Genomic DNA, 26,725 nt, shown 5'->3' with positions numbered 1-26,725 from the left:
GCACAGGCTTGTGGATGACCTCCGCTAACCAGGAAAGAACGCCAGTCTTCTTTACAGGTAAATATACCCAGGGGCGGTTTTAGCACTGGTGGCGCCCTGTGCGACAATGTTTGTTGGCGCCCCCCAATGACCCCATCTACTACTGATTCCCTCTCTACCACCGTTTAACAGTACTTCTCAAGTCTTTATAAACACCGGTGTAGTGTGTCAGAGCACTTTAAATCACACACACATTGGCACAGAGACAATCATACATGTGTAAATCAGTAATGGGAAATGTTACATAAGACAGAGGACTACAAGTTGTAGGAGTCACATGTCATCTATACTGATAGGCGGTATAGTTTAAAAGTCCTTGGTCTGGAAAAGCACAAATTCAAAATTTTAAACATAACATCATTGTAAGGGGATTTCTTTAATAAAAATTGATTTCTTCCACAAATTAACCCTTTTTTTCAGGTTAGGATTATGAAAGACTGGGGAAAAAACATATAGTGCCAATACATATCTTTTAGTTTGCATGCAGCTCTTTGATGACAGTTAATAGCTCACTATGCTATATTAAGATTTTAACTTATAAACTGCAAGTAACAAAGGATTCCTGGGACACAAGCAGTAACCCACTGACCTGTTTACATTATATGTACTTTGTGATCTGCATGGTACATATTCTTTGCAATAGGCATATTAACCCACTGCACTACCTCACGAGGAGTTACAATTTCCACTAGACAAACCTACTCCCCAGCAGCAACATTAATCACTGGAGTGATCTTGACGTTTTCATAGATGCCTGAAAATTGCTGGAAGCCAGGAAAACAACAGCAGGTGCTTTTAAAGGAAAATATACTTGCAAAGAGGTGCCCAAACCCCAAGTCAGCGCCTGGTGCGGTGGCACCGATCGCACCGCCCTAGAGCCTGCCCTGAATACACCAATTGGGAAGAGAGAAGGGAGACATCTCTGTGCTTGCACCCAAATGTGTCAACCAGTGAAAAGGAGCAGCTCTGTCCTTGCTGTCCTCCTAAGCAGAGTTCTGAACAAACCAGCACCGGGGCAGGGAGCAGAAGCAGACAAGAATCCAAAAACGGCCTGGCAAGAATCTTCTCAGGAGACCAACACTGTAACAAACAACAAGGTGATGGATGGAATGTTTGAATTAAACTCAGCCACTGGCAATCACTAGGGCCACATTCCAGTACATCGTTTTCGTCCACCATGGTACCGTAAACAGAAATGATGGGTTGGAATGCTACCTACAGTCATTGTCAGTGGTAGAAACTATTTGCAAGCATTCCAACTGTTACATGTTGTGTGATAAATGTAACCCCACAAGTGGCCATTGGTTTGGCCAGAAATGGGCCCCTGGCTCACTCTGCAACTGGATCCAAGTTATACCTCACCTACAAGGCCTAATAAAGCAGAATTCGACATGGGGCTGCTTGTGTTCCTTTCTGGAGTGGGCCTCACCTAGAAGATAGGGATGGACTATCCCATGAGGAGCAAGGTCAGTACAGATTCGCTTAAAGCGTGCCTCTGTCTAGAGCAGCACAGTGGGAAAGTTATGATAGGCTGGAATGCTATGCAGAACAATGGCCAGTGGTTTGGACCTTGTGTGTCATCGCAGTCAGATTCCACAATAGGAATAGGCACTGTTGGCTTTCATGGTTGGGGTATGGCAACCCAATCAGGAAGCAGCCTGTTTCCCCGCAACCAACCCACTCTTGCCTTAACCATGAATATGCCTTAACTACGCATATGAATGGTTAAGGCACTGAGTGGTGTAGATGCATGGAAGCGCAGGCACAGAAAGAGGAAGAAATAGGAGACGCTGACGTTTTTGGTTTTGGGGAGCAGAGGGTAGTTTTTTGAAGTGAGGGTAGTTTTTCTCGGGAGGTGAGGTTGTTTTCAGAGCTGAAGGGGGGGTTGTTTTATGGCTCAGGTTGTTGTAGGGGTTGGGTTGGTTTTTGGGCTCGGTTCGGGGTTGGGGTTGTTTTTTGGGCTCAGGGGCTTCAGAGTTGTTTTTAGGGCTAAGGGCTGTTTTTAGGGCTCCAGGGGTCAGGGTTGTTTTTAGGGCTCTGGGTTGTTCTTATGGCTCAGAGCGGGGGGCTGGGGTGTGATCTTTACCAAACATAGCCCTTTACCAGTCATGCCTCTACCAAGAAATGCGTGGTAAAGGCATGTGTGGTAAAGAAATGCGCTGTTAAGACACATTCATTGTTCGGGTAGCGTTGTAGAGGCACACGCAGTTTAGCCATGCTTCCTCTGTCATACAACCTGCCAATTAGCCGCTGGGAAATTGCATGAGTGGCAGAATGGCATGTTCAGCTCTGGCAAGTAGTAGACTCAGTGGAGGCTCCTCTGCTATGGCGGAGGAGCGTCGCCCCACCTCCGTGAGTGCCAGGCAGCAGACAGAAACGGGAAAAATAAAATGATAATAAAACCTTTTTATTATCATTTTATTTTTCTTTCTTCTGCAGGAAGCCAGGTCTGGGCGGGCCGTGAGGAGTTCAGGGGAGTAGTGCACACTGTAAAGTACGCATAAGGGTTTGTCTGGCTGTTTAATGCCGTCCAAACCGTCATGCACACTTTTATCTTTCTCTACCCAACCTGTGTTATACAACTGGGAGGAGTAGAGGCACAGGCTCCTAGGCCCTGAGCAAGTGTTAAACAAACCCACTCAGGCCCATCACAGCGCTGCTCCAATGAGAGAAGCATCTTGATTGACGACTAAGGGCCTGCCTGCGCAGTGTGCAGGGACCCTGAAGGGACGAATCCGGAGACAACAGCCAGCAGCGCAGGGGAGATAAGTGTTTATTAATGTATTTATTATATTCCCGCTATCTTCACATCTCCCCCACCCCTCCCCGCCCTACCACTAGTTTAGAAAGTGAGCCGCTACTGAGTTGACTGTCTCATATCCAAAGAGTGAGTACCTTACTCACTGGACTTACTCCTCACTCAGTACAGATTTCATAAATATTTCTCACCTGAAAAAACTGTTCTGCACAGCAGTCTCTCACTTGCCAAAACACAATTAAGCTGCATTTCATTTTGTGCACTCAGGGGCATATTTACAAGGCCCTATCACCACAGGAACGGCACTTTTAACGTCGTTCCTGTGGTGATAGGGCCTTCGCCATATTTACAAGGTGGTGTTAAGCCACTTATTGTGGCTTAATGCTGCCTTGTAAATAAGGCACCCTGTCATGCTACAGCCGGAAAGAGGTGGGCAATGGATGTTGCGGTGGGCGTTCAGTCGCAACACCCATTGATTTTGACACTGCCCCATATTTACAAGGGTGGCGTAAATAGGAGGCAGCGCCAAAATTAAGACCAAGGAAAACCTGGTCTTAACATGGCGAGACGAGGAGAAATGCTTTCTTCTTTCTCCTAGTTTTTGCTGTTTCTATGTGTGCTGCATTGTACAGCACACATAGAAACAGCAAAAACGCAATGAATGCCTTGAATGATTGTTTAGGTGCAGGAAATTGTCCTTTCCTGCACATAAACAATCATTACAATGCAGCACACATAGAAGTTACAAATTTCGATTGGACACCTTCCTGCACATAAACAATCATTCCCTCAACATAGGCACCCTTGCACCATGGTGCAAGGGTGCCTGCATTAGCACAAGGCAGCTTACATTAGCGCCAGCGCTAGGGAAAATGCAGTGGTGCGCCATATCTTTGTAAATATGGTGCATCCCTGCGTTTTCAGAATTGCGGAGCGTGACGTTAGCATTTTGTGCTTAATGCCACACTCCACCATTACCTTGTAAATATGCCCCTCAATCTCTTGCTAGTGCTGACAGCAACATTTTCCCTCAACTGTGCACCTACTTTTTTCACTTTCAGCCATGCTGAACAACAACCGTACTGCTGTACAATATGGCTAAAAACACATTGACAAAGCCAATAAACCTCACGCAAGCAAGAACCGTTGGCTTTACAAATGCTTGTTGGCACATCTTGCTGTCAGAGACACAGCAGCCATGTCAGTCCTGGCTGAAGTCACAATGTTTCACTCATTTTGGCAGACAGACAATGTCTGCAGAGTTTTCCAGTAATGGCATGTGAAAATGATGACTTGCACGGGGTGTGACTTGTTCACTTCCTGGTTAGCATTGCAATCAAGGGTTATTAAAGTCTGTCAGTGAACTTAAAGTACAAAATGAGATAAACGACATGGGCTCAGTGTTATATTGCACTGAATCATTTCTAAGATCTGAAGAAATGTTTTAACAACTTTATCCGTGATCAGAGTTCTAGGAGCATGCTTTGTTTGATTATATTCCAGATAATATCACCCACACTTATCAACAAGCATTTGCAATGCAATCTGTCTCGCCTTTGGGACCTTATATGTATTTAGCTATGCAGCACATTCGCCTGGGTGTTGAAACATCTACTGTTCTTTAACATGGTGGGAAAGTTAGCATCAAACTGCGTGATACACCTGGTATGGGAACACATGGAGAGAAATATTGCCTTTCAGCGGGGAATAGTATAGTCCAAAGCTCTGTTTTTAATATAAAATCAGGGCCTTCGGTGGTCCTATCACTGAAAATACAAGATTTGATAAAAATATTATTGTCTACGGGTGCTCGTGGAAGACAATTTCTATGGACTGGAATCTAGAAAATGCTAAAGTGATTCTGGTATTTTACTGACCTCTGCTGGTCGTTTTCTATCAAGAAAATTAAATAGAGGCAGTTGCCAGAAAAATTAAAAAAAGGAAGTCTCTCAGCAGAAAGCAATTCTGGTATGTTACTGACCTCTATTGGTTGTTTTCTATCAAGGCAGTTAAATAGAGGCCGTTGAACAAGCAGAAAGCAATTCTGGTATTTTACTGACCTCTACTGGTCGTTTTCTATCAAGAAAGTTAAATCGAAGCAGTGTGTAGTGTAGTTCCTATTATCCCAATAGGCTCTGCGCATTGGAATAATATCTTCAATAGTATAGATCTAGGGCAGAGGTTAACTAGGTCTTCTACTGACGATATTAGACTTAAAGTTTTTGGTTTTGCCAGCTAGCTCAGAGTTCACTAGAAACTTTCTCGAATAGACAAGGAGGAGTTTAACTTCCCTGGATAGACAAGAAGGGATTTAGTTTCTGACAACCATAGAACATGACAACTTTGCTCTCCCCCAATCAAGAGTGTATCTCTAGAGTCGTGTGAAAACAAAAGACAACCTATTTTACTCAGTCAGTACGTGCATTCTTAGTTTCACCAGTTTGTAGAGAAAAGGAAGAGACGGGCGTGTTCAATAAAAGATGGTATTTATTGATCAGTCTCTTTTCTCGTACAAGAGAAATGAATCGATATTATTGCGATACTTATGGTTAAGTAAAGTGTATACAATAAAAGCAGAAGTATAAAATAATACTGTAGAAGCATTGATATGGTTTCTAAGCCATATGATATTTAAAATTGATAAAATAGATACATACATATATACATTTGACTAATTGTACTCAACTGGTGCTTCTAACCACGCCTACCCCAGTGTACCTGACCTAAGCCTAATACGTGGGCGGGAGTAGATAAGTAGCAGTTTAAGTTAAGTTTGTTTTGCCAAGTGACTGACTCAAGAATTCTCTGTAAGGGGTTGTTCAGTTCTGTACCTGAGATCTAGAATGGTTGAGGGCTGGTATCTCTCGTCTCTGGTCTTGATATTCCAGCTGCCTGCAAGGGCTGCTTGGAAGCGCCGGAGCTGGATTTCTCGGCAGGAGAAAAACAGCGTCTCGTTCTCAGCGCGTCAGGAAGGCGGGGCAGCGCGTGTGGGCTTCGCTCTCTGCTGGGCTCCTCAGCGCGTCTCGCTGCTCCGATCTCGTCACCACCGCGTGTGTTTGCTTAAGGCAATGTCGGTAATATTTATACCTGTAAGGTGTCGAGATTGACGTAAGGATGGACATGGATACGTCAATAAGGATGTCATACGAACGGGCTTGTTCGCACATTCTTTTGCTGAAGTTCTCGGTGAAATCAAAACAATGGCCGCAGGGATTTTCTCAGGTTGTCATAGGTTTGATTTGTTTTGAGAACTCCGTATGCCTTATCAGGGGCTGGAGGAATAGTGCTTGTCTAATTAGATGGCATGCGTTATTACCTAATCAGATAACACATGTCTGTGCCGTGGTGTGGCTTAATCAGATAACTGTTTTTTGCACCGTTGGTCGGCTGCTAGTTAAGTATTAACCAGAACAGGGCCGGGAATAGGGGAATCGATACAGAACCTATAGGAATACATCACACCCACTCCACGCTGACTATGTCCATATTTACAAGATCAAGGCATAGTAAATACACTAGTAGAGCATGTGTATACCGTACCACCCCAAAATACATCCATATGCATTTTGAAACATGAAATATACGAAAAGATATATATATACATTATATGCACTCAAGCAGTATATCAATGCTAAATATCACGCATATTCATACATCACTATTAATAAAATATGAAAATTACACATGAAATGGCTCTTAATACAGAAGAGAAAAAAATGCGAGACCATTTCATCACAAAATAAAATATTTATGAACAGGCCAGAGGGCAGCTAATGACTCTAAAGTTCCTAAAATAGAAATATAGTTCTCTAAGAATAGTTCCTACTTTAAGCAGAAGATAAGTGTCCCGAAAAATTGCAAAATATTTTGGGGCCGCTGAAAAATTATGTTCCGCTGTCCGTAACTGGAGAACATTTTCGTTCATTATACTTTATTATCAAAATTGAAGGCCAAATTCAGGGTGTTGGGAACGCCTTGTGCTAGCTTGTTCAAAAGTCATTATTTCTGCTCTGGTGAGAACATCATATCATTTAGACTCTCGAAAAAACTGTCAACAGCTTCTTGTGAAAGTTCCATTAACTCGGAAAAAGATGTTATCATGCATTCGTGAGCATGATTGCCTTCATTGATGTTTGGATCAGCAGAGCTGACAGAAGGTCGTACCTGATCGATGCTGCTTTCATCTTGAACCTCACTACCCCTTAATCGTAGTGGTGAAGTCTCCACGAATACCGTCATCAGGATTGGTAGCCGCTGGGGACAGCACAATGCATGAGTCGTGACCGGACCCAACAAAGTTTCTGCATCCATTGGCGCATCCGATTGTAGCGTCAGACAGGTGTCTAACACGCATTCTTCTCCGCATAGCAAGCACCTTAATACAGGTAAAACACAGCTTTGCCACATAGGTCTAAATGAAAGAAACCAAGTCATGTTTAGGTCTCTAAGCCGGGACAGTCCAAGGATTTTAGATATCTGGTCCCGGTATCCAATGGCTAGGATTGTTTCTTCCCTTGTCGCAGGTGTCTTGTCTGTGACACGGTTTGCCATAGCGAAATAACAGGATCAAAAATAGGATTCCTGCCACTAGTCCCAAAAGGAGAGGAAGTCCACCAAAGACGGAACGGACAAAGTCTGGAAAAATACCCAGAATGGCTTTAAATGGTGTTAGAGCCCCTGAAAACACTGTCTTAAATACATTTGAGACTCCACTGGTATCAGAAATATTTAAGATTTCGTTCAGGATTTCTGCGAAATGTATGGGGGAATTAGTTGATAACAATGAATGAATCTCTGCCGTTGTCCTTGCAACTTGGAGATCATACGTTTCTTTTGATGACGTGAGCCTGGTTGGCGTCTGAAGGAGCACAGTTTTCATTCTGCTTAAAGTATCAACTCTAATGGAAGAAATTTTCAAATTCGGCCATAACCTTGCCTCCCTGTCTGGCATTGCGCTGGGGAACAATACTCGTTCACAGCACATGACCTTCGCAGTCGTAGTTATGAGATAAGCTACTCCGGGCACCAAGCTACAACATCTGCGGTCTACGATTATAATGTAACTCCCGTTCGATAGTCTCCTAAAGAATGGTTCTATTTGTGTCGCAGGTGTGCCTAGCTGGTGACATGAAAGGTTATTTGAGGACCCTTCACAGGCTCCGTGTAAACTAATACCATTACACAGAAGTGTGCCGCTTAGTGACATTGCACAATTATTGCCACTAAGAAACACTTTCCGGCCTTTATTACTGACACACGCGTGTGAATAGGGCAAGTTCCATGTTGACTTAATGTACCCTTTACCCAATTTTTCGTACATGCCAGCCTGTATATATTTTTGGCAGTATTGAAACCTGAAAGTAGATATTGGAATATTAATTATTCCATGTATTATCCACTCACTGACAGGTCGTTCTGACATTGTCAATGGTAATCTCTCGAGTTTCTCAATGCTCAGGATTGTATAATCAGCACCCTTCTGTGCCATACTGATTTGTTTATCAGTAAGGTTAAAGATATCGAACAGTGACGTTGTGTTGATTAAACGCCAAGGCACATAGCCTGAACGCAGATTTTGTAACGTCCAGCCAAGTTGTACAATAGAACGCAATTGGGACTGACCGTGTTGTAATAACAGTAAGTCTTGCGATATTATGTCGATTGCTGAAGACACAATGCTGTCCAAAGAGTATATTCTGGAGGACAGAGTCATTAACTCATTGTCCACCACAGAAAGTGATTTTTCCAAATTAATATGGTCAATTTCCCGTATTTTCTCTGATGTTTCAATTTGAGTTATTTTCCAGGCTTCGTTATAAGCTGCATATACAGAGGCTGCTATGAAGCGTTTTTGACGCTGTTTGCGTGGTCCCATAATGAAATCACGCAAGTCAGCACCATCAGTAAGTAAAGTTAGGTGTTGCTTAATTTCTGCCAGTGTGGATGTTTGTAGCCATTGAAGGCAGAGTTTGCCCACACTGTACGTGGTAATTATCCCTGGGTGTTGTCTTTGGGAATATCTAGGGTCTGGCCTGGTCAATTTGAACCCCTGGATTTTGTTCAGGAATCTGTCTTGACAGTTATTAGTATCTGTGGGCCAGATCAACCAATTTTTCCAATCTGGATGTGTTCTGTTTTGGCTTAATATATGGTTTACGTCTATCTCTTCATCTGTCGAGCTATTACTGTTTATCGTTGGCTTTGGAATAGACGGTTTGTTTAAATCTTTGATTTTGGCTAGGCCAAGACAGGTAGTTTGTTGAATAGTGTCATTCAAGAATATCATTTGTTCTGGGATCATGCAGGCTCTAAACAATGATTCTATACCTTGTACTTGCCATTCCTTTGTACCCCAAACACTTTTTACTTCAACATTTTTGTCCCAGTATTCAAAACCAAATGTACTCATTTGCACAAAAAATTAGTCTGAATATATCAATTTAGTGTTTGTAAGCATGGTCTTTGTACCTGTCTTATTTGATAATTTAAAATAAAATGTTTCAGCATTACTTGTGTTGAACCCTGAAAAATATGTATATTTGTCATAAAAAGTTCTTGAACTACCTTTTGGAGGGGTTGCACAGTGTTCCCATTGATTATAATTTAAAATATTTCTAGGCTGTGCAGATTTATGCAGATAATGATTACTATAGTGATTATAGCAGAACATTTTATCATAATTAGACGAACCCTGCAAATAATCATGTTTTGTAAATTTAGCAGACATCACTAGGTCAGACATCATATTATTAATGCTCTCAAAGTCCCAATCATCAGCAACTGAGCTTGGTTTTACAAAGTCACTCAATGAGATCTTGATTTGATGTGGATATTTCAGGATTTCAACCGGACCATAGATTTCATAATCAGTATTGTCCCATGCTACCCCACCGGGTATAGGATTGGCTGTGAAGTTGACTGAAGAAAGTTCCCTTTTCTCGATGTGTGAAGACGTGTGTGGTTTAAAGACCAAGTTGATTTTCTGGCTTGCTGTGTCCATTTTAGCATATTTTCCCTCAATGAAGTGTCCCAAACATAGTACCATGATGAGCCAAAGTATGAGGATAAGTGCACCTAAGGCCAACCAGAATTCAATCCATGGAGAAATCAGATAGGTTTCTTTCAGATGTTGAAAAAGTTCCTTAGCTTTATTTTTAAGGGTTTTTGTTGATTTTTGTTCCTTTGATTCACTCAGGTTTTCAGATGAATCGCTGAAGTTGATGAAGTAACCGGATGCCGTTCTGTCTATTGTTCCAATTGCTTCAGGATTGATATTTGCTTTATCCGTGTGTTTTGTTGCAGCAGCATAGTCATTTATTACTTCATTGTAGATTGGTGTGTCTCTGCTAAATGTTTTTATTTGGGTTTTTAGAGGTTTAAGTTCCATAGCATTGTTGCATAGACCTTGTTGTTGTTCTTTTGGCATTTCAAACGTGAGTAGCCTCTTAGATTGAACCTCTGTGTTTGTAGCAAACCTTGGTGTTCTACTACTTATCGGGAGTCCACTTGGCCTACTGTTTGTTATCGGCCACATGATTGTGGTTTAACCAGGTCGATGGATACAACTCGGTTCTCCTTTTTACCAGCAAGGGGCGGTAGTACTACTGATCTTGTCCCGTTGATAGACAAGACAGGAACTGCTTTTCTGTAAGAAGGCCCAAATTCCTTCTTTACCGCGATCTTTTCTCTGACTAGATCCCCGACTTTTGGAATCCAGACAGGTCTTGCTGGGACAGGTGTTTTTTCTTCAGTGGTTGTTGGCTGTTGTTTCAACTTTATGTTGCTCAGGTCTTTCCTTGTTGCGTTTAAGTCCTGTAAAATAGCCAAACGATCTTTGATATCAAAGCTTTTTTCTTTAACCACTGAAGTCTGACTGTCAAGATCTAAGACCATCATTCTAGTTCCAAACAATAATTCGTACGGACTGAATCCCCTCAGAGAATTTCTTGGCAGGTTATTTAGACTACGTTGGACACTTATTAGATGTTTGACCCACCCAGCTCCCGAACCTAATACCTTCGCTGTTATAGATTGCTTTATGCCTTTGGTTTTTTCTTTACACCATCCCGTTCCCTCAGGTAGGAAGTGAGAAGAGTCCCGCTATGCTATGCTCATTTGATCATGTATTTTTTTTTTTCTCATACGCTTTAGGGCACGAAGTAAAAACATTCAGCCAAATGTAGCATGCTTCTAGCGTATATGCCATTATAGACTCGCAAATCTTTTTATAACAGTCCCGACGTCAGCCGAGTGCTGGGGTCTTACATCATAAGTGAAAATTAGTCTTTTTATGTTAATATAACGCTTTTTCGTGATGGGTACTTTCTTATTGTTGTTGTTTTTCTGGAGCGAAGTGCCATGGTAATAGTCCTCCTCGCTCGCCACTGCGATCTTTATTGCAGTCTGGCAGTTTTTTACAAAAATCTGATGATACAGGCTCATGCCTGGCCACCAGTACACTGATTGTAATTCTTCCAGAGAATCTTTTTGTTTAAGGTGTCTGAGACCTTCACCCATATGTGCGTCAGCTATTAACAAGCCTCTCCTGTCCGTGTTTGGAATCACTCTATCCCCCACTCCAGGGATTCGAGCAAAAGGGACTGAGTTTGCATCGATTGTGTATGTATAATTGAGTGGATAATTGATCGGTAGTGCTGAGCAGTCGCCTTTTGATGACGTTTTTACCGCCAGCAAAGTTTCACCGTCAATGTGTTTTACTGTATGCTTTTTCTTGACTACGGAAGCCGATTCAGTTGCTGCCGTTGTGGCTTTCTCAGCCAATGAATTCCCTGAAACGTGAACGCCATCACGCTGATGACTCACTGAATGTATCACGTGAGTTTTTGGTAGTTCTTTCTGTAAAAGAGCTACTTGTTCCCAAAGCACTTTTTGCGTTATTGTTGCACCTGTGTCATCTTTGTAACCGTTTTGAATCCATTTCTGTAATTCGTTATTGTATGATATGACGCAGTAATACGAATCGCACACTATAAGTGTCGGGAATTCGCGATCGGCATTATCTAGCGCCATTTTTAACGCTATTATTTCAGTTTGTTGTTCTGAATTATTTTCCACTGAGTGTGTTTTTGTAAGTAGAGGTCTTAATTTACCTCCGCGCCACACTTCCTTTACAATTTCGCATGTTGCCTTGTAAGCCAGCTCTCCCCAAACTGAGGGTTGAGCATGCCCGTCTGTATGTATTACACAGGCGTACTGTCGTATAGGTAGAATGTCGATTGGCAGAGGGTATGTCATTTCATATTCTAGATATTTTAATTCCTTTAATTCTGGATCAAAGTAGTATTTTACTCTGTCCGTTGTAATTGAATTCACCCATTGTATCCACTCTGGATTCAACGTTGTTGTTGGTAAATTACATGGGGTTGTTAATGCCTCAAAGGCTGACTCCGCTGTTCTGACTGTGACACGTCTACCGTCAGCGTTGTCTTTTTCTTTTGCTATAGCCGTTTGAACTGCATGAACAATGTTGTCTTTAATACTGAACTTCTTTTCAGCTTCTGTGTACAAGTGTGATTTGTATGCAATTGGTACCTTTTCTCCCTCATTAGAGGTCAGGTATGTGAATCCGCATCTTCCTGGGATGACTCGAATCACAAGATTGCGTGTGTTGTCACGTGTTTCTAATTTTGTTTTAACTAACATGTCTGTTTGTAAAGATCTCAAAATTTCTGTATGTTTTTGAGTCCAATTGATTCTTTTAAAATCTGGTTTTATTAGATCATAAAGGGGTTTGATCCTTTCTGCGTAATTTGCAATGTATGTTCTTCCAAAATTTAGGAAGCCTAGAATTGATTGTAAGTTTTTTAGTGTCGTAGGAGCTTGGAGTACAGCACATTTCTCTAGGAAATTGTCAGCCAGGCTTTTGCCTTCAATTGATAATTCATATCCTAAAAACAGGACTGTTAGATGGGCAATTCTTGATTTTTTAAAGTTGAATTTGTAACCCTCTGCTGCGAACCCAAGTATTATGGTGTTCACTCTCTTCAAGTGAGTATCCAAGTCATCATCTGTTAGGTAAATGTCGTCGACATATGATAATGCCTCGTCATCGTATGTTTGTAGTAATTCTGTTACTCTCTTTGAGAATAATCCTGGGCTATTCTTGTGCCCCTGGGGTAAACGGCAGAAACTTTTTTGCGAGCCATTTACCGAGAACGCAGTCAAATATCTGCTCTCTGGTGCTATATTTTGACAAAAGAATCCATTAGAGATGTCTAATGTTGTTTTGTATTTTTTGCGCACTATGTTATTCATTAGTGCAGCACTATGCGAGTTTTGCACTGCAAAGGTTTTGCAACATGAGTTAAGGTGTCTGTAATCCAAAACTAGACGATATGAGTTGTCTGGTTTGGAGACAGGAAACAAAGGATTGTTCATTTGTGAGGTGCAAGTTTCAATCACACCCTGGTATTCAAGTTGATCTAAGATCTCTTTTACCTGTTTTTTAGCTTCTTGCTTAATTGGGTACTGCCTCTGTGCAGTAGGTTGTGATTTTAACTGGATTTTGTGAGGAGGAGAGTCCTCATCCCATCCTACATGATTTTTATATAAAGCAGGAGCTTGAGCTACTGCCCACTTTCTAGCAAGTGTATATTTTTTATGAATTGGAATGTGATTTGAGAAGGCAGGCATAATTATTTCTTCGCCATGAGGGCACTCTCTGACGAACTCGGGTGGCCAGTCTTGTTCAGCTAGAAGGATGTCATAGCCCTGGGAGAGATTATCCCAAAAAAGACCCCTTATTTTTCTAGTCTTATCCCCCTCTATACGTAATGTTATTTCATATATTTTGTGAGGTTTGCTAACTCTGGTGTCGGCAGTTTCCACTTGAATATATTCATTCGTGTCCACTGTCTCCAGATGATTCATAAGGACTTTGCGAGCTATGCTCACTTCTGCTGCACTGTCTAACATTGTCTGAGCCCATTCTCCGTTTTTCAGCTGTGTCCTCAGTATTCTCGGCATCTTTGACTACTTTAATACTGGCTACCTTCTTTTTGGGAAATTGTAACTTTTTATTTGGATGAGCAGGTTCCTTGTCTTTGGACTTGACGTGCTCTTCCCTGTGTTCTGATCGTCCTCTTCTTTCCGATTTCTGCGAGGAAGTCTGAAAAGATTGAGAGGGACGTGTATCATTATCTTGATATCTATCAGGTTTCTTTATATTATCCCTATTTCTAAGGTTATATTTTTTCCCAGAGGGCTCACTTTGGGGAGACCTGCGTCCTTGGTTCGGAGATCGTTCTCTCCGCCGAGGAGACCTTCCTCTGGACTGGAATCTTTTTTCTTTAGGATTGGATTGTTTGTTTCCATCCCAGCTCTTTTTTTGAGTGTTTAAATTATTTTTAATAAATACCTTTTCAGGACTTTCAATCAGTTGAGGTTTTACCGGTATTCCACCCAGACTATCCCTTCCTAGTTCTTCATAGGATTTCTCTATGATTCTGGCTATTTCAGTTGGTTGGTCTGCTATGTCTGTCTCTTTTAACCTTTGGCGGATCGCCACGTTTGCTGCTTCTCCCTTTATGTTGGCTAATAATATAGCCGAGACCTGCTTGAAGTCTTTCAGTAATTTCATACCAAGAGTTAAAGCGGGTTCTGGACCATATTCATCTTGAATTTGTTTTAGCACATCTGGTATTACTGACATGGATGGTACACCATGTGTTTTCGTGTATATGGAAGCAAAGACTGTACCCCAAGTGTCACAGTCCTCCACGTATGGTGCGATTCCCATTGGAAGACAGATAGTCAGAATCCTGTGTTTATCTACAGGGGTGGTGTCTGGAAACACCGCCTCTATTTGAGTGATTTTTTGTGCTAGCCAGAAAGGTATTTGTTCCCGTTTTGCGGGTACTTTACCTAGACAGGACTGTATGTTCTGTGGTGTAATTTTATTTGTGTTACCCTGATGAGGGGTCAGCTGTGGAATTTTACTTGCTGGTTGGATTGTTGAAGTCCGCATTACATTTTGAACGAATTGTCTATGTATTTTGATTAGTTGTTTTAGCTGTATTAGAAGCTCTGCTGCAGACATTTCTTCAATGTCTGGATGTGGTGTATATCCGGCTAGGACCGGCCACGTTGCTCCTGGTCTACCTAGTGGACCGAGCCTGGTGATGTGATTATTATGTTTTAGGGCGCCATCAAACAAGAGCAGGTGCTCTTGGAATTTGAGTGGTACTTCTACCTCCTCGAAAGGAGTGTAGGTATCCGGTGGTTCCTCTATCTTATAATAGTGGAACTCTTTTGTTACAGCGTTTGCTGCTGGAAAGTTTATCCATGAATAGAATACCTCTGTCTGCCGATATTCGTGTGCCTCAATTACAAATATGACTGTACCACCTCTCGATATCAGTCCATTTTCTATAAGTTTTAAAGTTATAGATTTTCTTATGTTGACCGGGATGAGTTTTGCATTTGGGTCATTTTGTAGCAGAGTATTATCAGCTGCTACTAGTTCAGCTGCTATTCTAGCTGCCTCTCTTTCTCCTTCACTGTCTGACATTTTACTGTCCAGAAGGTTATTCCGTTTGTTTGCAGATCAGGTTTCTTATGGAAACAAAGATTAGATGCACAATATTTTGGAACAGTGTATCCTTCAATGTTGAATAAACCAAGAACCATACATAGGAGTCTCCTCCTGCGAGGTTTGGCGGATATGACCTTTTACCCACTCCAGACGTCTTTGGAGTATTATGGGAAAAAAAGGGGTTCTGTGTAAAAAAGCACGACTGAGTTACTCTAATGTCTTGCGTTAGTTTTATCGCCTATCCAAACGGTTGGGCGCCATGTAGTGTAGTTCCTATTATCCCAATAGGCTCTGCGCATTGGAATAATATCTTCAATACTATTGATCTAGGGCAGAGGTTAACTAGGTCTTCTACTGATGATATTAGACTTAAAGTTTTTGGTTTTGCCAGCTAGCTCAGAGTTCACTAGAAACTTTCTCGAATAGACAAGGAGGAGTTTAACTTCCCTGGATAGACAAGAAGGGATTTAGTTTCTGACAACCATAGAACATGACAACTTTGCTCTCCCCCAATCAAGAGTGTATCTCTAGAGTCGTGTGAAAACAAAAGACAACTTATTTTACTCAGTCAGTACGTGCATTCTTAGATTCACCAGTTTGTAGAGAAAAGGAAGAGACGGGCGTGTTCAATAAAAGATGGTATTTATTGATCAGTCTCTTTTCTCGTACAAGAGAAATGAATCGATATTATTGCGATACTTATGGTTAAGTAAAGTGTATACAATAAAAGCAGAAGTATAAAATAATACTGTAGAAGCATTGATATGGTTTCTAAGCCATATGATATTTAAAATTGATAAAATAGATACATACATATATACATTTGACTAATCGTACTCAACTGGTGCTTCTAACCACGCCTACCCCAGTGTACCTGACCTAAGCCTAATACGTGGGCGGGAGTAGATAAGTAGCAGTTTAAGTTAAGTTTGTTTTGCCAAGTGACTGACTCAAGAATTCTCTGTAAGGAGTTGTTCAGTTCTGTACCTGAGATCTAGAATGGTTGAGGGCTGGTATCTCTCGTCTCTGGTCTTGATATTCCAGCTGCCTGCGAGGGCTGCTTGGAAGCGCCGGAGCTGGATTTCTCGGCAGGAGAAAAACAGCGTCTCGTTCTCAGCGTGTCAGGAAGGCGGGGCAGCGCGTGTGGGCTTCGCTCTCTGCTGGGCTCCTCAGCGCGTCTCGCTGCTCCGATCTCGTCACCACCGCGTGTGTTTGCTTAAGGCAATGTCGGTAATATTTATACCTGTAAGGTGTCGAGATTGACGTAAGGATGGACATGGATACGTCAATAAGGATGTCATACGAACGGGCTTGTTCGCACATTCTTTTGCTGAAGTTCTCGGTGAAATCAAAACAATGGCCGCAGGGATTTTCCCAGGTTGTCATAGGTTTGATTTGTTTTGAGAACTCCGTATGCCTTATCAGGGGCTGGAGGAATAGTGCTTGTCTAATTAGATGGCATGCGTTATTACCTAATCAGATAACACGTGTCTGTGCCGTGGTGTGGCTTAATCAGATAACTGTTTTTTGCACCGTTGGTCGGCTGCTAGTTAAGTATTAACCAGAACAGGGCCGGGAATAGGGGAATCGATACAGAACCTATAGGAATACATCACAAGTGGAACATAAAAAAAAGTCCCTAAGCGGAAGCAGACAAGTCCTAGGGGTGATCTCCAGAGCCCACAAAGTACATACACATATAAGTATATACTAAAGTATATACAAGAGGTCTTGAATGCTCGGCCTAATAAGTATATACTAAAGTATATACAAGAGGTCTCGAATGCTCGGCCTAAAAAAGTGATTAAACGAATCAGTACCCTTTGAGGCAGGAAGTATAGAACATATTTTAACCCATGAATAAAGCACGGAAGCACAATAACACGTGTAGGATTTTAGAACCATTTTCAAGCATGATACCTTCAGAAAACCGTATTTGTTAGCCACCTTTGGTCTGAATTCTACAGCTTCTTGTGCATCTTATTTGAAAGCGCTTAGAGGTAAATTACTTAGCAGTAAGCACTCTAATAATTAAATCCACTCTGCGGTTTAAACTGACATGCAACCTTCTTTCATTTTTTTAACGTTCGGTTGAGGCTGTGGGAGCCAAACAGGTTTATATACAGGGCGACCCCAGCTTTTAATGAGGTCCCACGTGGAGTTGATCCTCTCCCAAACTGGGATGGAGTGAGTTATGACGACAAATGTCTTGTTTAAATAAGGTGCAGCTACCTGCCCTTATTGCGAAATAGTATAGGGTAAATTTCTTGCTATCCCAATTTTCCAGGGGGTCCACGCCCTGAAGAAAGTCAGAGCACCCTGTATGGGGCAGCAAGAGACAGAAACATGCTGGCAATAGGGTCCTTGGACCATAATACCCTTACTGACCCTTAACTCTTTGTTTTTACTATCTCGGTCAGATCCAAGAATAAAGGGAAACTGGGGTCTGACATTGATTTTTAATCTTTATCCCCTGGCCAAAAACTATTTCAGTAAGTGCTCCCTGGAAAACGGTCGCGCCCACCCTGACTTTTAGGCGGCAGGGTGTCCCGATGATGAAGCATGACACCACTAGGATGTGTGAGGGAATAATATAACAAAAGGATGTGCTTCCTTCCCCACGCATGAGTGGTGTTAATAACTTCACATAGGGCATACCATCTATCCACGAGTTGTAGACTGTTCTAGTTAGCCTAAATCTCTTAAACGGCAGACTAGGTAACCAAGGGAGTACTTATAGTGATACAATGAAACATGTTGACCCACAGAGTTGAGCGTAGTTAAATTGAATCATAAACTTCAGATACCTGCAACTCTTTTCACGTTTTTAATCAGGTGGATAGCCAGTCTGAATAAAAGTATTTTTGGACTATCCAACTTGTTTTAATCACTCCTCACCACATCTACACTCTATAAGGACCCTCACCCCTCTGCACCATACGGCAAGGAACAAAAGATCTCTGCTAAAGAACCCGTCTATGGGGATCCATCGGGTATTGCAGCGGCGACCCGACGAGGAGCAGGCCCATATGATGAAGCATGGCACCTGGCTGGCTGGGTGTGTGAGGGCCCTAGTTCCGACAGGAGGAATTTCCCTCCTAAACTTTCCAGAGCAGCACATACTTGGTGATGATTGACATATCTCTCTCCTTCGTCTAACCACTAGATGTACTGCATACCCTTTGTTCCTATGATGCAGGAGGCTCTCACGTGGGGCACAACCTCATTTCGGGGATAAATCAAAAGTATTTAATGCCAGCCTGACGACATTGAGCTAACTTCTAAAATGAGTGTAAACCCTTTGCTCAAAAAATGTCAAGGGCAGTGGGAAAGAGCAGTTCAAGAAAACTGGAAAGAAAAAATCGACTTGAGTAACGAATAGAGAAGGAAGAGCGGTGTAAGGATATATGTACGAGTAGAGTATACGTAAGGGTGGAGGTACCAGGGTATGCTCAGGGTCAGAAGTACTATGCTACTATGTTACTGAAGCATTATACTTTATGAACTGCTGGATATACTAGGTATGGACCACGATAGAGTTCTAGACTATGGTCTGAGGTGGAGGTACTTACTACATATAGGGAAGCAAAGAGATACCTGGATATTTATAGAGGTACTAGTGTATAATTAGTGCTAGAAATACAAAAGTATAAGCAGGAGTAAAGGTGCTAGGTTTCGGTAGCGGTCCTAGGGTATGCACAGATCAGAAGTACTATGTCACTAAGGTACTGAAGTATTATGCTATAGGAAGTTTTAGATATGGGTTTGAACAGAGGTAGAAGTCTGGAGTGTGATCTGGGATAGTGGTACTACATATAGGTCGGGCAAGAGGTACTAGGGGATTGGTAGAGGTACTAGGATAGAAGTAGTGGTAGAGCTTCTACAATATAGGTAGGAGTTAAGATGCTCGGTTTGGGTAGTGGTACTAGACAACAGGTGGGGGTAGGATGGAAGGGAGAGAAAGAAAGGGTGAGGAAGAGAGGTGGAGAGAAAAGAGCGGAGGGTTGAGGATGCTCCTCCCACGCTGCACGAACAGGGTACCTCTGCGACTTGGAAATAATAAATACAAGCACCCTAAGGGCACATAGGCAGGTCCACCTTAATGCAAAAAAAGTGATGCAAAACAATGGTGAATGGGAGGTTGGCGCTCCCCGTAAAAGAGATACTTTGGGATACTGTAAAAAGGACTACAGGGAACTGCCTTTTAACACCAATCTCATTCACCAGCAAGAATTCAATATCCTGGGACCACAGTCTGGAGAAACAGGTTTGTGGAGAAAGTTGCTCGAGAACAGGTGGGACCCTTAGCTGTGTATTTCACCAGAATCACATTGTCATCCTCCAATCACCTCCAGCACTGCAGGGGTGAAAAGCAGCATAAACTCTCAAAAATTGACCACGTGGTGTTGACTATAAAACTGAATAATGGGCTGTTCAATGGTTAAAACAACAATTTAAACTAATTTGCTGTAAGATTTTAAATGTCCCTGGCTAGCTTTACGTAAGCTGCAACAATGCGCAGTGCTTCATTACACCTTCTTGATCTGGATGTGGACGGCAACGTAGAGATGGTCACTTATCTTCTCCTGGACTTCTTCCAGTATCAAGAGGTCTGCTTGATCTTCATATGCGTTACCTGCAAATGGTCCCCAGCACTACATCCCAAGTGGGATGAGGTAGAAAGTCTAGATATGTAGCTGTCTGATACCTGGGAGGGTGTGGTACCCCGCATGCTGCTGACCTACTTCTGGGTGCAGCAAACAACGCACTGATGTAGATAAATAATAATAACACCTTTTATATAGCGCCTGGTTACACTAGGAACAGTGTGTCCCCGCGCTTTAAAACTGTTCACCAGCACTAAACCCCATAAACAAAAAAGCCGCAAAGGGAGAGGTCAGGAGAATATGAAACTGATACAATGGTGTCAGTGGATTATTGTTTTGTGGTTGCAGGCAGTGCATATATGTGGTTTGAGGTAGGCAAAGGATTGGTCTGTACAATAGTACATCATGATACTTCTGTCTGAAGGCCTGGAGGGAAGTGGGTGGTCATCAGCACTTCCCTGAACTTGAAATATTCAAACTAAGAGACATTGAGTTACTAAAGATAGCAGCATCTCAGAGAATAATTTCTGTATTGTGTGTGAATATAGTTGTAAACATCATCCCAAACGTTCTACAGGCAGTGTTTCTACCCTAAGATAAGTGGAAACGGGGCACAGGTGACACAACAACATATCACATGCCCAGTAACCAGTTACTTTTCATTGGGTATTTGATCGCCCTTTGCAGTCACTTCCGGTGTCAGGTCCCCCCTCAGAGATTAGGTCAGTGTTTCAGACGTGTTTTTCTAGCTGAAACTCCTAGTTTTCTGATATGCTATCCTTGATAAGATACCCTAGTTGTACTCGAGGACTGTATACTACCGGATCACTCAACACAACAAGCATTTGCAATGCAATAGGTCTCGAATTTGCAAGAGTTTGACCCATTGGCATTGTAAGTGCGAGACCTATTGCATTGCAAATATTTGTTTTGTTGTCAAAGCCCCCATGCTGCACTTTCACGTGCATGAAGGCCGAGCCCCTTTCTTTGAAAAAGCTGTGTCTAACAAAAGGTGCTCAACCGCTATTAAAGTGAAACTGCGGCATGGGGGCTTTTACAATAAAAAAAGCATCTGTATACCAAACAAATGCTTTTTTTGTCAGCCCTCTTTTGCCAGGAGTGTGTTCCAGTGTTATATTCACTTTCTTCTTCTGCCCATTACAGCATACAGCATGGGGCAATAGGTCAGCCCACTGCTGTCATCGGCTCTCACATGTGCATACCTGCCAGAAAATTACTTTGCTTTAGTGCCAGTCTTTTAACTTTCCATTTCTCCTTTTATTTGTCCCTTTATATTTCTCTCCTTCTCATTTAACTTTACTTTTTTTTCTGTAGAGCTTCTGGTAACTTGTCAGACAGGGTTACCAGGCTCGCTAGCCACTTTAGTTGCTGTGAGTCGTATTGCGGGTGGCTAATGCTGCCAAAACTGGGTGGCCATCTTGAAATGTATTTTACACAATATATCATTTATTTTACTCTTGAAAGACTGCTGCTAAGTTTGAAAGCATTATGTCAGCCATCTTTGAGTTGTACAACAATGATCTCCTTTGCACAATACTATTTCAAGAGGGCCGCCCAGTGTGATGTTTTCTGGGTGGCCATTTCGTACTTGTGTTGTGGATAGTGTATCACTGCTTTAATGCTTCAAGGTGGCGATACATTGCTTTTAATATGGTTTTCACAATGGTATTTTAAAATAACAATACTTTATCTACGAAATACTTTTGCAAGATGTACGCTCACCACTATATTTAATTTGTTTCTATTGCAGGCATATGCACGCCACGTCTAGACAGAGGAGGCATGTTTTCTTTTTTCTACTTTTATTAATTTAATTTATATTGCATATGCTTGTTGAGTTTGTGTGTGTGTTTTATTGTTGACGGGTAAGTAGATGACTGCAAGAATGAGTCAGTGGGTGGATGAATGGACGCATGAATGCTAAGAATAATTGACAGAGTTCATGTATGAATATGACTCATTGAGCGTCTAAACTCACTAGTTGTTGTAAAGAATGTTTCAGTGAAAAGCCAGGCCTATTTGCATTGCCGAAGCTTGATTTTTTATTTGGGGAAGAATATTGAGTTTTCAAAAGTTATTGAACTATTTAGACCAGACCTTGATATGAAGAGCTTTAATCAGAGAATATTTTTAGTATGTACAAGATTCCCGTCTGTATTAATATTAAACTCGTACTCTTGGTAAAGGAAAGACTAACGGTCTTTCTTCTGTATTTTAGGTCGAGCATTCGAGACCTCTTGTATATACTTTAGTATATACTTATATGTGTATGTACTTTGTGGGCTCTGGAGATCATCCCTAGGACTTGTCTGCTTCTGCGTAGGGACTTTTTTTCTGTTCAACTGTCTCTACTTAACTGTCTTGATAGAAAACAACCAGTAGAGGTCATTAAAATACCAGAATTGCTTTCTGCTTAGGGACTTTATTTTTTTAATTTTTCTGGCAATTGCCTCTATTTAACTTTCTTGATAGAAAAAGACCAGCAGAGGTCAGTAAAATACGAGAATCACTTTAGCATTCTCCAGATTCCAATCCATGAAATGGTCTTCCACGAGCACCCGTAGACAATAATATTTTTTCCAAATCTTGTACTTTCAGTGATGTGACCACCAAAAGCCCTGATTTTATATTAAAAACAGAGCTTTGGACTATACCATTTCCCACTGAAAGGCAATATTTCTCTCCATGTGTTCTCATACCTGGCGTGTCACGCAGTTTGGTGCTTACTTTCCCTCCATGTTAAAGAACAGTTGATGTTTCAGCACTCAGGCTTATGTGCTGCATAGATAAATACATATAAGGTCCCAAAGGCCAGACCGATTGCATTGCAAATGCTTGTTATTTGCTGGTATGAAGATGCCTTTGGTAGCATTAGGATAGTACGGGCATAGGTTGCTCGTAAGAAGTGATATCTATTTATCATACCGCAGAAGCCATGTGTTAAATATAATTGTGGATAAACCTACGAAAGCTGGAACAAAAAAATCAACGGCTCACAGTGAGAATGTCGGTTCTGGTGTGGAAAAGGAATGTAGGGGAGAGTGTTCATTTTCTTTAAATATTAACTAAGCTGCTCTGAAGTGTGTAGTATTTGTTTCACGTGGCAATGCGTGGCCACGAGCTGCAGTGTATATGAATTAAGAGTGACAACTGAATGCAGAATCTGTGAACAGGAGACGAGAGGATTTTTTCTTTGCTAGAAGGTGGATGCCAGAAGTTACTTCGTAGCCCAAGAACTTGCTCTTCAGTTTCCATGACCCTGCCGCCTCAAGCATTGGAATAAATACACTAATGGTGAAAGGCATCACGACCCCACCCATCACATCAAGAGTCAGCTGCGCCAGCTGTGGCAGGGGATCCGGAAATGTAATCAGTTGACTTGATGACCTAAGCAAGCAGTTAAAGTCAACCAGACCCTGGTGTAATGCAACGGACAATTAGGATGATGTTTGTGTTCTAGATAAAAATAGCCAGAAATGTCAGCCTGAGATAGCAACAAAGAGAATCAATAGAGAAATATTAACGAATCTCAGCATTTAACTCTCTCTGGTGGCTATTAATCAGCCTCCCCATCTTATAAATATCTGCTCCTTAACGGATTCTTCATTTATTACACATTTTACTGTTCTGTCTCCTTACTGGTGACCTTTGAGCATCATCTGATGCACATATTTCCCCCACAAAGTCCTCCCATGCTGCAGACATTTGATTTCTAATTTTCTACGTTTAGCAGATGCACAACCCTTGTAATTCACTTGTCAAACACACCTTTGTCCTATCCGTAATCAAAAAGCTACACTGCTTGCAATGTTCAACACTCCGTCCATCATCCCCTTTGGTTTTGCTATGTTCGCCCTAAGTTGGCAGGGTATGCCCAGACATAGGTCCCTTGCTCACTTTGCTACTGGATTCAAGCTGCCTGGCTGATGACGGCTGATTAGCCAGAAACCGATCCCAGGATGCTTGTTTCCGGTCCAGGGAAGACATGGCTTAGCATTTTGGGCTGGACTGTTCCCGTGAGGCACAGGGTCAGACTGATTTGCATATGGCCATGTCTGAACTGGGGTGGCGGAGTGAGCTGAAGAATGATGATGGATTAAACCCAGATCAGTTGACTGGAGGAGCGTGCTTGCAATGTTCAACACTCCTTCCATCATCCCCTTTGGTTTTGCTTCACTACATACAAAAGCAATTATCTTTTTATTGTAAATATGAGATCTGTTTTAAATTTGCTTTCTGCTCCTCACAACTAAATCTGCCCCATGCATATAAATGGACAATTAAAAAGTGCCATGTCTACCGAAATGTTTCCATGAATAAATAGTGGAAGTGCTAGGATTCAGAAGATGAATGGTCTAAAGAAACTGATGGGGACGAGGGATGCTGGACTTAGGTAGAGATTTCTCCCAGTTATTTGAAGCCCTTTAAAAATATTGTGTGCCATAAATGATTTAAGACCCACATTTGCCCACATATATTTTCCCAAAATCGTATTTGCTATGTGCATGAACGCCCTCTATGCTCATTACTTAAACCTTCTCTAATGGAAAAGCTCTAAATTCACCATGCCACATTCCAGCAGCCTTGGGGTTAGGAGTGCCTCAGTGTCATCACAAGTATAACATGTTAGCATTCTAGTTGTTTATTAGAACTCTGTGGTGAAGCTACAGTAGAACATTAGGGACTAAAGTGACAGGGTACTGCTTCTGTCTGAAGTACTTATTTCAATCAGGCATTCTTATTACATGTATGAGGAAGATGTGTTTGAATTTTGAAAATTACTGAATTTACAGAAAATATGTCCTCATATTAGCATTCATCAGATTTCTCATGACAAAATGAAGAGAGAAAAATGTTTTCTTTGAAAGAAAGTTGATCAAATCCAAGCAGAATATAAGCATTTTTCAAATGGCAAACGTACCTTACAATTAATATAATATCATCAATAAATTAATTGATATTGTGGCTTACATCTGTTATCACTAGTGGCAAAGCTTAATCCTAACAAAAATGCTTCTTATACCTAGAATTTAGAAAAACACCATCAACCAAACAATTTTGTGAATTTCACCCATAATTTTATGGGTCTGATTTAAAATAGCAATTTTATCTGAGGGGTCAGGGCACTCCCCGGTGGTTATTGAATGAGGGTGGGGGAGGGGTGGGATTAAGGCCCTTTACTTGTCTTGAGTCCTTTGACTTATAACTACCCGGGTGTGTCTTCCACCTTCAATGTATTGCCTCAGTAACAAAGAGAGGAAACAGTACTATACTAAAGATTCTTTCTTCGCATTTATCGATGCTGGTTACCGCCATACTATTCTAACAATCATCCTGATTAGACAGGGTGGTTTTTTATGTGAATGTAACCGTGAAGAAATACTTATTATTGTATATTCTGCCTTTATGTCTTGAGGGAACTGTGAAACAGGATGTAGGTCCCATTAGGATGTGCTGCCCTAGAACCTTTGCCTCATTACTTTAGAAACTACACAGATCATACAATGAGCAAGTAGCCTGAGTATTCTGCATATGGGCAAACTTTAGGCAGGCAACCATCAAAGTATATTTTGGAAATATTGTTAAAAAATATTTATTTAGTTTGGAAAACATTTGCTGTTTTACGAAATCACTTCCTGAGCTAAATCATTGAGGAGATGAAAATTCAACACTGAAGCAGAGTTAAGGGTGCCTCCAATCTCATCTATACCCCAGTGTCTGGAAAAAGGTCCACAACAAAATGTACCATGTTTTACAAATAGTGGTAACTATTTAGGTGTGTGCTTTCTTGGATGTGTTGGGTGGTTACAGGAAGACAAGAAAGGACACGGTAAGTAAGAACATCAGCCTTCTGCTTCATTCAAATGGTGCAGGTGGTTCTCTGAAACCAGAAGCACAGTTAGCTTGCCAGTTAGAGTTTATAGTGATTCCTGTAATATGGCTATTGATAGATGTAAGCAGGTCTCGGATGTTGCTCTGATGTTCTTAGAAGGTTTCAGTAGAACAAGTCCCAACTCAGTCTTTTGGCTAAGCAGCCTGTTTGTTTAATTATTCTCAGGTGAACCCCAACTATATTAGTTCCCAAGAGAACAAAATGTGGACTTACCAAATTTCCTGCTTTAAAACCTTTTCAAGTTCAAACCCCAAGAAGCTCGGCTCAGCATGGACGCGTGGGAATGGACTGAAGGCGCTGGGCGTCAGGCTCTCTCTGCCCTTCTGCAATTTTTAGTTCCTCTTTTACAATCTGAGCGACCTTTGAGTCTTATAATAGCGAGAAGGCATTTACAACTCACAGGCAAACCCTTTACCTGGTGACAAGGAGCGACCTGCTGAAGTCAGGGGATAAAGGTTGCAAGGGCTGAAACCACTCACTGCTCTCATTACTGTTTAAAGTGAAAACATGAGTCGGGTCCACAGAGCAGCATCTGCAGTGTACAGGTGTGAATGGCAGAGGTTGGAATGCTTGTGACATGGGTGTGTCCTGATAAATCACAGTAATCAACTCACTCAGCAACTCACCAAACTACAGAAGATGTGCAAGCTACTGCAGCCTTACTTATGACCAGAAACTATCCTGTTTTACCTGTAAAAACAGAAAAAAAACATTGTAGGGAACAAATCACTCATATAACACGTGTTCAGCAGTGAAATGAGCATACCGTGCCCTGCAGAAATGTGTAAATCAGCCACATGTAGTATAAAGTGCAGGCAGGAAAATGGGCAAGTTTGGTGAGCTTGGTGGTCATT

At 41.7% G+C, this 26,725-nt stretch overlaps 1 protein-coding gene across 2 annotated transcripts in view; it reads right to left on the bottom strand.

Annotated features, from left to right (window-relative positions):
- Positions 1-26,225, bottom strand: part of SPTBN5 (spectrin beta, non-erythrocytic 5) — a 2,054,098-nt gene extending 2,027,873 nt beyond the window's left edge. For both annotated transcript variants that reach the window (XM_078659643.1, XM_078659644.1), the window contains exon 1: positions 26,085-26,225. The gene's annotated coding sequence lies outside the window, so the exon portion shown is untranslated. The remainder of the gene's footprint in view (positions 1-26,084) is intronic.
- Between the last annotated feature and the right edge of the window lie 500 nt (positions 26,226-26,725).

This window comes from Lissotriton helveticus, chromosome 9 (assembly GCF_964261635.1).
Source record: "Lissotriton helveticus chromosome 9, aLisHel1.1, whole genome shotgun sequence".
NCBI lineage: Eukaryota > Metazoa > Chordata > Amphibia > Caudata > Salamandridae > Lissotriton > Lissotriton helveticus.
This window is presented reverse-complemented; position numbering and strand designations above follow the sequence as displayed.